Source organism: Rhipicephalus sanguineus, chromosome 4 (genome assembly GCF_013339695.2).
Source record: "Rhipicephalus sanguineus isolate Rsan-2018 chromosome 4, BIME_Rsan_1.4, whole genome shotgun sequence".
In the NCBI taxonomy this organism is placed as follows: domain Eukaryota; kingdom Metazoa; phylum Arthropoda; class Arachnida; order Ixodida; family Ixodidae; genus Rhipicephalus; species Rhipicephalus sanguineus.
Window position 1 is genome coordinate 163,237,491 of NC_051179.1, and position 7,671 is coordinate 163,245,161.

The following is a 7,671-nucleotide window of genomic DNA, read 5'->3' on the forward strand; positions in this document are numbered from 1 at the left end:
TCTTGTGCTCCGTCTATTGCGTTTTTTTACACTAATGCATTAATTGTGGGAACAACTGGCTGCCGCAATTTGGTCATCTAGGTCGAACTTTTTGGGCCTTGTACCAGACTAAAGAGCTCTGTTGTGAAAGCAAAGGTGTAACAATATTGCACTACAAATCAGGGAATACAAAGCACCGTTAAGAATGTTCAGCCAAAATAAAAGGCTTCAGCAAATTGTTTAAGACACATACTCACAGGTCAATGCTCATTCACAGCTTCTACGGCAGCCCTATGATTTCTGTGCGTCCATCTGTGCGTGCCTTCCTTCCGCCTTTGGGCAAGTTCGTGTAGAATGTCTGCCAGGAAAACAAAAAACATCAGAAACAAGTCGACTTTTTTTAGCATGCCTCACATAACCCAAATTAACTTTTCTCTCCCCATAAGGTAGCTGTTTAGAAAGCATCCAAACAGCCGCTGCTTTGTCTATGTATAGCTCATAACCAATTAGTAGCATCCAACACGACACCTGGTCATTGTCAAAGCATACGAGACAAGAAACTGAAACAATTATAAGCAAAAAGCAAGCGGCTATATTTCGCCATTATATCGTTTCCTAATCCAGCCCGATGCATTCATCGCTTAAATTTATTTTCACTGCTATATTGGTGTTCGCCCTAAACTTACTTTCCAAATAACTCACTAGATAACCTATTTCTATTACGCACTATATGAATACATGTTAAAAAGATGGGGCATGCAAACATGGACACAAGAGAGTCAAGACACGTAAAACGCTGAGTTCACTAACTGGAGGCTCATCACCTAATCTACCTTTACATTGTCGAGAGCGTAAATGCACGCCAAAATTCGATGAATGCAGTTTTGTACAAGCACATGAATGAAGAAATGCGTCCAATTGTCGAGGCCAGGCATATCGATAATGGCAGTGCACAAGAGAGCCAACCGTCGATTAACTAGCATAAAGAAGAAATCAAATGCTTGAGCAGTTATCTCTCACGTAGACTATCGCGCGTGCCAGATTGATAGGTATCGCCTCATGCCTGGGCATGCACAGATAAGTTTCTGTGTCTACTTTATTTTGTGCCACTGTCCACCTTTCCAGTTGGCGTTAGTGGTGTCTTGGTTTCTCTCTTGTGTCCATGTTTGCATGCCCTGCCTTTTTAACATGAATACCTACCAACCAGCTCAGCTGTCTGTTTACTAAATATGTATACAATCTAGAATTACCACTCTGTCCACTTGCTGATGTAATAATAACAATGGGGTTCTGTATGTAAACGTGAAATAAAGCACAGGAACCTCTAGGATTTGCACCTCCACCGAAAGTGCAACCACTCCATCAAGGATCGAACCCGCACAGTTCAGATCAGCAGCTGACCATTATAACCACTGTATTGCAGCGGGGGATGTTCACTTGGTAATGTAGGTTAATGTTAAGGATTATGCAAAGAGCTGTAGGTTGAAGAAAGACATGCAATTAAGCAAGGAGCTGCAGACATTATGCAGTTTAGATATTTCTGTAATCCAAAGGGCTGGTGCTCAGGGCATGCACCTAAGGAACTCCTGTTCATCATCTCTTTTCGAACCAAGGCTTAGCAGAATTGATGTTCCTGTCTAGATATGCCCCTGAAAACAACAGTTAAATAGCTGCAAAGTAAACACTAGAAGACAGAAAAAATCCATCACTTGTATGATATTAAACACATCAAGATGCAAATACACCAAACACCCTGGACTGTGAAATGCATTGATTGAAAAGATGTCAGTTAAACAAAGTAGCATAGCAATGAACTTCCATGTAGCTGCCACACGGCAAAAAGCAGGTGGCTCTGGTGCCATGAAAAATCTATAATAACACTTGTTGAATATAGCAGGATGTTTTGTATGATAAATGTATAATTACCACTCACAGAAGCTGACAAGCTATTTTAAAAATCAGCATTGCAAAAAATAAAGCAAGAACACCACATCACGTGTGAATTTACCATTCATAATTTAAGGCTAAAGGGCCCCTAAACAACCCCGGAGTCGAAAATTTGTGACAACTGCACGCTTGTACAACGTGAACATGTTGTCACATGAATTTTTTGATTAAGTGGTGTAATAATAAGAACAAACACTCCAGCTGGTTTCAGTTTCTCGCTCAGCCTGACCATCCTGAAGAGGGGCTTCCTCGGTGTGCCACTGTGCCAGAGCGATGCGGTGAGGAAGCACAGTCAAAGCACTGGCGAGATAAACCAATTCGCAACACTTGTGACAACCACAGATACTGCATCATCACAAAGACAAAATGCCGTTTCGTATTGCAGAGGACTATTCAACAGTCAGCGTTACTTAATGTTGCTCATAGGCAACATTACACCACTTTGCTAGCAAAGAGGACTGGTCAAGCGCTGAAGAGGAGGTGCGGTAATTGTATTTAGAAGTGGAGTGTCTGACATTCGCACAATGTGATTCCTGCGGCCCTCTGTACGAATTAGCGAGCTTGTTTGGAAGGTGTAAAAACAAGAAGTCGGAGCCTGCTGACTGGCCCTTTAAGAGAATGTAAATATACACTAGAAGGAAGGACACTTGTAGACATATTACTATAAGCTATAAAAACAGGCAATTAACATGCTCAATCGATGCAGCATAGGGATGTCTCACACCTTTGCAAGAACTTTACTATGGTGGCTGCATGTTTGTGTAGGCCAGAAGCAGCAGGCACGTGGCTTCCATGAATTTGACCCGTTCGTTGAAGGGAAACTGCTGCTCACATCCTTGTAGCACTGCTTTTTGAAGATGCTTCCTGCGATAACAAAATGACCACAACACAATTATGGTCTGCAAATATCGACAGATGACCTACATTGCTGCCCTTTCTCATTAAATTCAGCTCTAGACTAAACACTGCAATAGCGGCATCCTCCTACATTACAGGGCATCATACTCCTTTCCTGACCTGGTTTTTAGTTCAATAATTGTTTTCACCCATAACAGAATGTAGCACTAGTAAAGATTCGGTTGGGGAGGGTGCAGTCGTAAAGTGTGTATTCAAAGTAAGAATATGAAAAAAAAAACAATCGCATATTTCACATGAGATATAACAATTATCATAATTCATGTAATGTCAGACACCAAGAAGTGTTTAATTGAGCAAGTTTTGACCTTAAGCTATCGCAAAACAATGAATGCCCTTTATGGAAAGTGGGATTTGAAGAGTGAACTCTGATGATGAAATTGGCTGCCTTAGCTGGCTCTGTAGCTGCAAGTGCATTGCTAAAGCCGCTTGAATGCACTTTACAAGCCTGTGTAATGGTATTGACAAATGTACAGAGAAGACAAACTCATTCGTTCTCACTTAGCTGCCATCCCAGCAATACGTTGCTTCGTGTCAGGTTTCCTGGTATGCAGAATGCACGAACTTGGTGGCCGTGCCATACCACAGTAAACATGATCGACATCTGCTCCAACTGCGTAAGTAGCTGGAAAGTGCTAAATTACACAATCAGCTGTACCATGCACACATAATGTAAATTATAGAAGTGGCAACATTTCGCACTTCATAATAGCCTATGGGCATTGTACTCGTTGATGCTGCCAGCTGCATTCCCTGTTTTCATTTACAGCATGCATAGCACATGCACACAAAGCACCCAATAACTGTGGGAAGCAGAATAGATCGTCCGAGGTAATCAATAAAATTGATTGACAAGAATTCCACACATCACTCAAGCCTTGTTGTTTAGCATAAGTGATGAGAATGTGCAGCCAAATGTACACAGCAAATTCAGTATTGGCCTTGAAGAATTGCAAGATAGGTTGAAGCTTTCCAGAAACAAAACGTATACAGTAAAGTCTGTCCCAGATACTGAAATTATGAAGTTATAAATTTTAAAGTGGGCCGCTATATTCTTCAGGCACCATGCATTGCATTTAGGAAAACGCTAACATCCCTGTACAACAATGCATGCTGCAAGAAGTCATAAACCTTAATATTTTTGGCACAATGCCATTTCCCAGTACCACGTTTTACAGAAAGGCAACATTTTCCTTTGCAAAACTAAGCCATGTTCCCAGGCAAAATGCACTTTCCATGGTCACAAACATGGAGTACGCTCTTCTATACAGCTTAGCTGGTTTACTGGAACTAAAAGCTACGGTAACGCTGTCTTAATTGAACTGGCTAGCAAGAGCCTTCTCGCTGCTGTTTATGTGAAGTAATTTCACCTTGGTGGAACGTCACAAGACTAAGTGGCACATAATAATGAGTGCGAGAACACAGTAACAGGATGTGCAACGGCTACCAGGTATGCCCATTCGTGGAAACTGTGGGCTCTTCCCCAAATGAACCAGTTGGAAATAACCCTTTTGCATGAATAAACTTAAGTTGGTTGCTGGCATACATAACATTGTTACTCTGCATTTTCATCTCAATTATCTAGCGCTCATTGTTTCCCTTCGACATGACTAGCTCAAAACAAGATTCTTCTTCATTAAATGGAACTTTCTACATTACCTTTACGTTGGCTACAGATGCTTCTGCCTGAATAAGCACCTCCTATAGCATACTTGCCTCAGCCACCTTCTGGACTGCATGGTCAGCACTCCACTGTTTGTTGTGGCACTGCTGTTTGCTACCTGCAGTACGTTGCAAAAAACTTCAGCATTAAAAAAAAGGTTAAGAAAAGCCGAACCAGGTGTGCCAGCAGCACCTTGCCCTTTGAGGACGGAGGAAGAGCTCTGATAAATGGCTAGTTCAAGACAAGCGTTGTTCTTCACAAGCTATTATTATGCGATGAGAGGTGGGACTTCAATACACGGACGCACATATAGTGCTAAAAGCAATTGAAAATTCAGCTGAAAGTACGGCTTGTCAAATTAGGTCAACGTGCATAAAGGATAAAAATGGGGCAAACCAACTGAACAAGATACAATGTCATGCTGCAGAAATTGCATTTTTAGCAAATCTATGTTATCTATTGCTTGAAAGATGATAAGCAATGTCCAAGAATGCTAACCTAAACGCTTTTGAGTGTCACGTTACTTAATGACAAATAAAATGCACGCCTAAAGAAAACATCCCTAAATACACTTTATTTCTCCCACTGTACCGATTCACGATTCACACGGTGGCTGATGATTATTCCTTCAGAGCTCGTGCGAACGAAATGGATGTTGAAGCTTCGGTTTCACGGCGTTACTCCAAGTAATTTGTCAAGAGACATGCATAAAACGCATGACAATGGTGAGCCTGACAAAAATGTTGTCTCCTTTCAGCAAATATTAGCGTAGAGGAGTGCGTGCAAGTGAGCTAATTACCAAAACTTTATAACCCTACCAACTACGTTCTTGACAAATGTCATGCGCGAGCACAATCCTCACAACTACAACCGCATACACTACCAACACGTTATGCGATTTTCTTCGGCGACAAGGCGTACCACAATAACAATAACTCACAATGTACGAAGCGCAACGTTCACTTACCTCTGGCAATAAAAAATACGCTGGCAGCGTACACTGCTGGATGACCGCCGGTTTTCAATGGTGCGCCAAGCGAAGAATCGCCGAGCTACCGGCCGTCTCCGAGCGTCAAGGCATTTTCCAGGGCCACAGAACGCGTCGTCGACAAAGGATTGCGGCAAGGTGTTCCTTCTTCAAGGTGTTCCTTGAAGAAGGAACACCTTCTTCAAGGAACACCTCGAAGAAGGTGTTCTTCAAAACTATGAATCGCGTCCGTCGGTCACACCGAACAAAGCAGTCCCAGAGATTGAAGTCGCACGGTCGGCATCTGGTGACTATTTGCCTGGTACCGCGTGTAGTTGCGCTTACGTCAGTAACCACAACATACAATGCGAGGCAGCGCGTTAAAGTCGACCGCACAAACAGAACTCGGCACGACGATCACACGAACGTAGAACTATACGGGCTAGGAAGGTCTCCTTAGTGTCGTGAGCGCGCCTGCCAGGTGGAAAGATTGCGCGATCCAGCGTGCAGACGGCGCTGCCGCTCGCTGGCGTGCTTTCTGGCGTGTGAGCCTACGCTCTGTGGAGTTTCCCGTTGAAACCAAGCTTTGTAGTTGCGGTATAAGCTCGTTGTGTAGGCCACACATGGCGCTGATAAATTGTAAAACGAAGAAAAGAAAACTCTGGCGACTATGCGGGCAGGTTAGCTTCTTCTGAACGGCACATGCTGGCGTAGAGAACAAACATGTAGGAGATTCGGGGTTTCCGTTCTAGTTGATTAACTTTCTTTTTCACGCAGTAATGTTTGAGTACAATGATTGAAATATTCATTGACAATTTATAGCGGTTACATCAAGAACAAAAATAAAATGAACAGTGAATGAGACGCAAAGACAGATATTTTCGCGCAGAAATGTGAGTAAACAGTGAAAGGAAAAGATAGGTGCATATAAAAAAGAAAAATAATTAATTAAAAGTAAGAATCAGCGAACAGTCAATGAAAATTTATGTACACATGAGGGACCTCTCTTGATGTTTCACGCCCACTCTTGCAGGCATACTGGATCCGTAGAAGTTCTGAATGAGCATCGACGCCTTTTCATTGCACGAGTTCTTTGGCATAACGTCATGGAACAGGTTGTCTTTTTCTTTTTAGGCATGTTGCGTTGGAGAGGCTAGAAAGATTTGCAGTCGCACGCGAGCATGCACGAACCTCTCAAGACGCAGCTCGGAATGAAATTGCAACAACCACGAAAATTCCAGGGTCGGATCTTAGAGGAACAGGGTACCGGTGCCCTTACCCCCGCCCCCCTTTAATTTTCGACGACCGTAGCGGCGGACGCTACGGGTCGCTGCGAGCGCCTGCACCCTAAAGCTTTACTGCACCCTAGAGTTACTGTAAATGTTACTCTTATGTGGCGGAGTTGCTCATCTGTTTTCGAAACGCCGCTAGCAATCGTGCACTGCAGAGAAGCTGATTCGCAGGGCCGCCGCCGCTACAGCGAACCGGTTTGTACTCCCGTGCCACAGTCCGAAAGGAGGCTTTCATAAAGGGACGCTTTTCACCAATACGAAGCAGCGCCGCATGTTCCTTGTGTGATAAGGTTTATTGGTGTAATGAAGTCGCGACGAAAGGGGATCGTACGCTGACACACAGTGCAAGGCTGGCAAACGGCGGCACAGGCTCTCGCGCAATCAGAACGCGGGTAGTTTCTCGTCCTCCTTCACAGGCGCATACTCGGTCGTGCATCTGCTCCACTACACTTGTGTCCTTGTCTATTAGGCACCGTGGAACGCCACACAGAAGCCTTCGCGGCAGGGATGTCCGAAAAGCAAATTTTAGGTTCGAAGCGAACAGTGATTACGTCGAATAATTTTGAATCGAATAGTTCGAATAGTATGTATCACACATTATATAAAAAAAAATTAGCATAAATATTGTAGAGGCCCAACTAACCTGCACAGCGTTTTTTTTTAATTGGAACGAGGCATGTGCGACTGTCATTCTTTTTGCTGCAAGTAAACGCTACTAAACTAAGCGCTACGCTACTAAATGCTACGTTTAGTAGCGTTTAGTAGCATCAAATAGCAGCAGAATTTCAATTCAGTAAGATGCAAGTTATAACTGATAAAATACGTCACACTTCAAAAATTACTATACATATAACATATTATAACATATAAGCCCGTATAAGAAGCTTTTAAACTTAAAAAATGTCAGG

General features: G+C 43.1%; 1 long non-coding RNA gene across 1 annotated transcript; it reads right to left on the reverse strand.

Annotated features, from left to right (window-relative positions):
* Nucleotides 1-246: 246 nt before the first annotated feature.
* LOC125758139 (uncharacterized) lies at nucleotides 247-5,544 on the reverse strand. Its single transcript, XR_007415895.1, has 4 exons — nucleotides 5,472-5,544; nucleotides 4,501-4,622; nucleotides 2,651-2,790; nucleotides 247-337 (listed from the first exon to the last, which is right to left on the reverse strand). It is a non-coding gene; the product is annotated as an uncharacterized LOC125758139 (long non-coding RNA).
* Nucleotides 5,545-7,671: the final 2,127 nt, after the last annotated feature.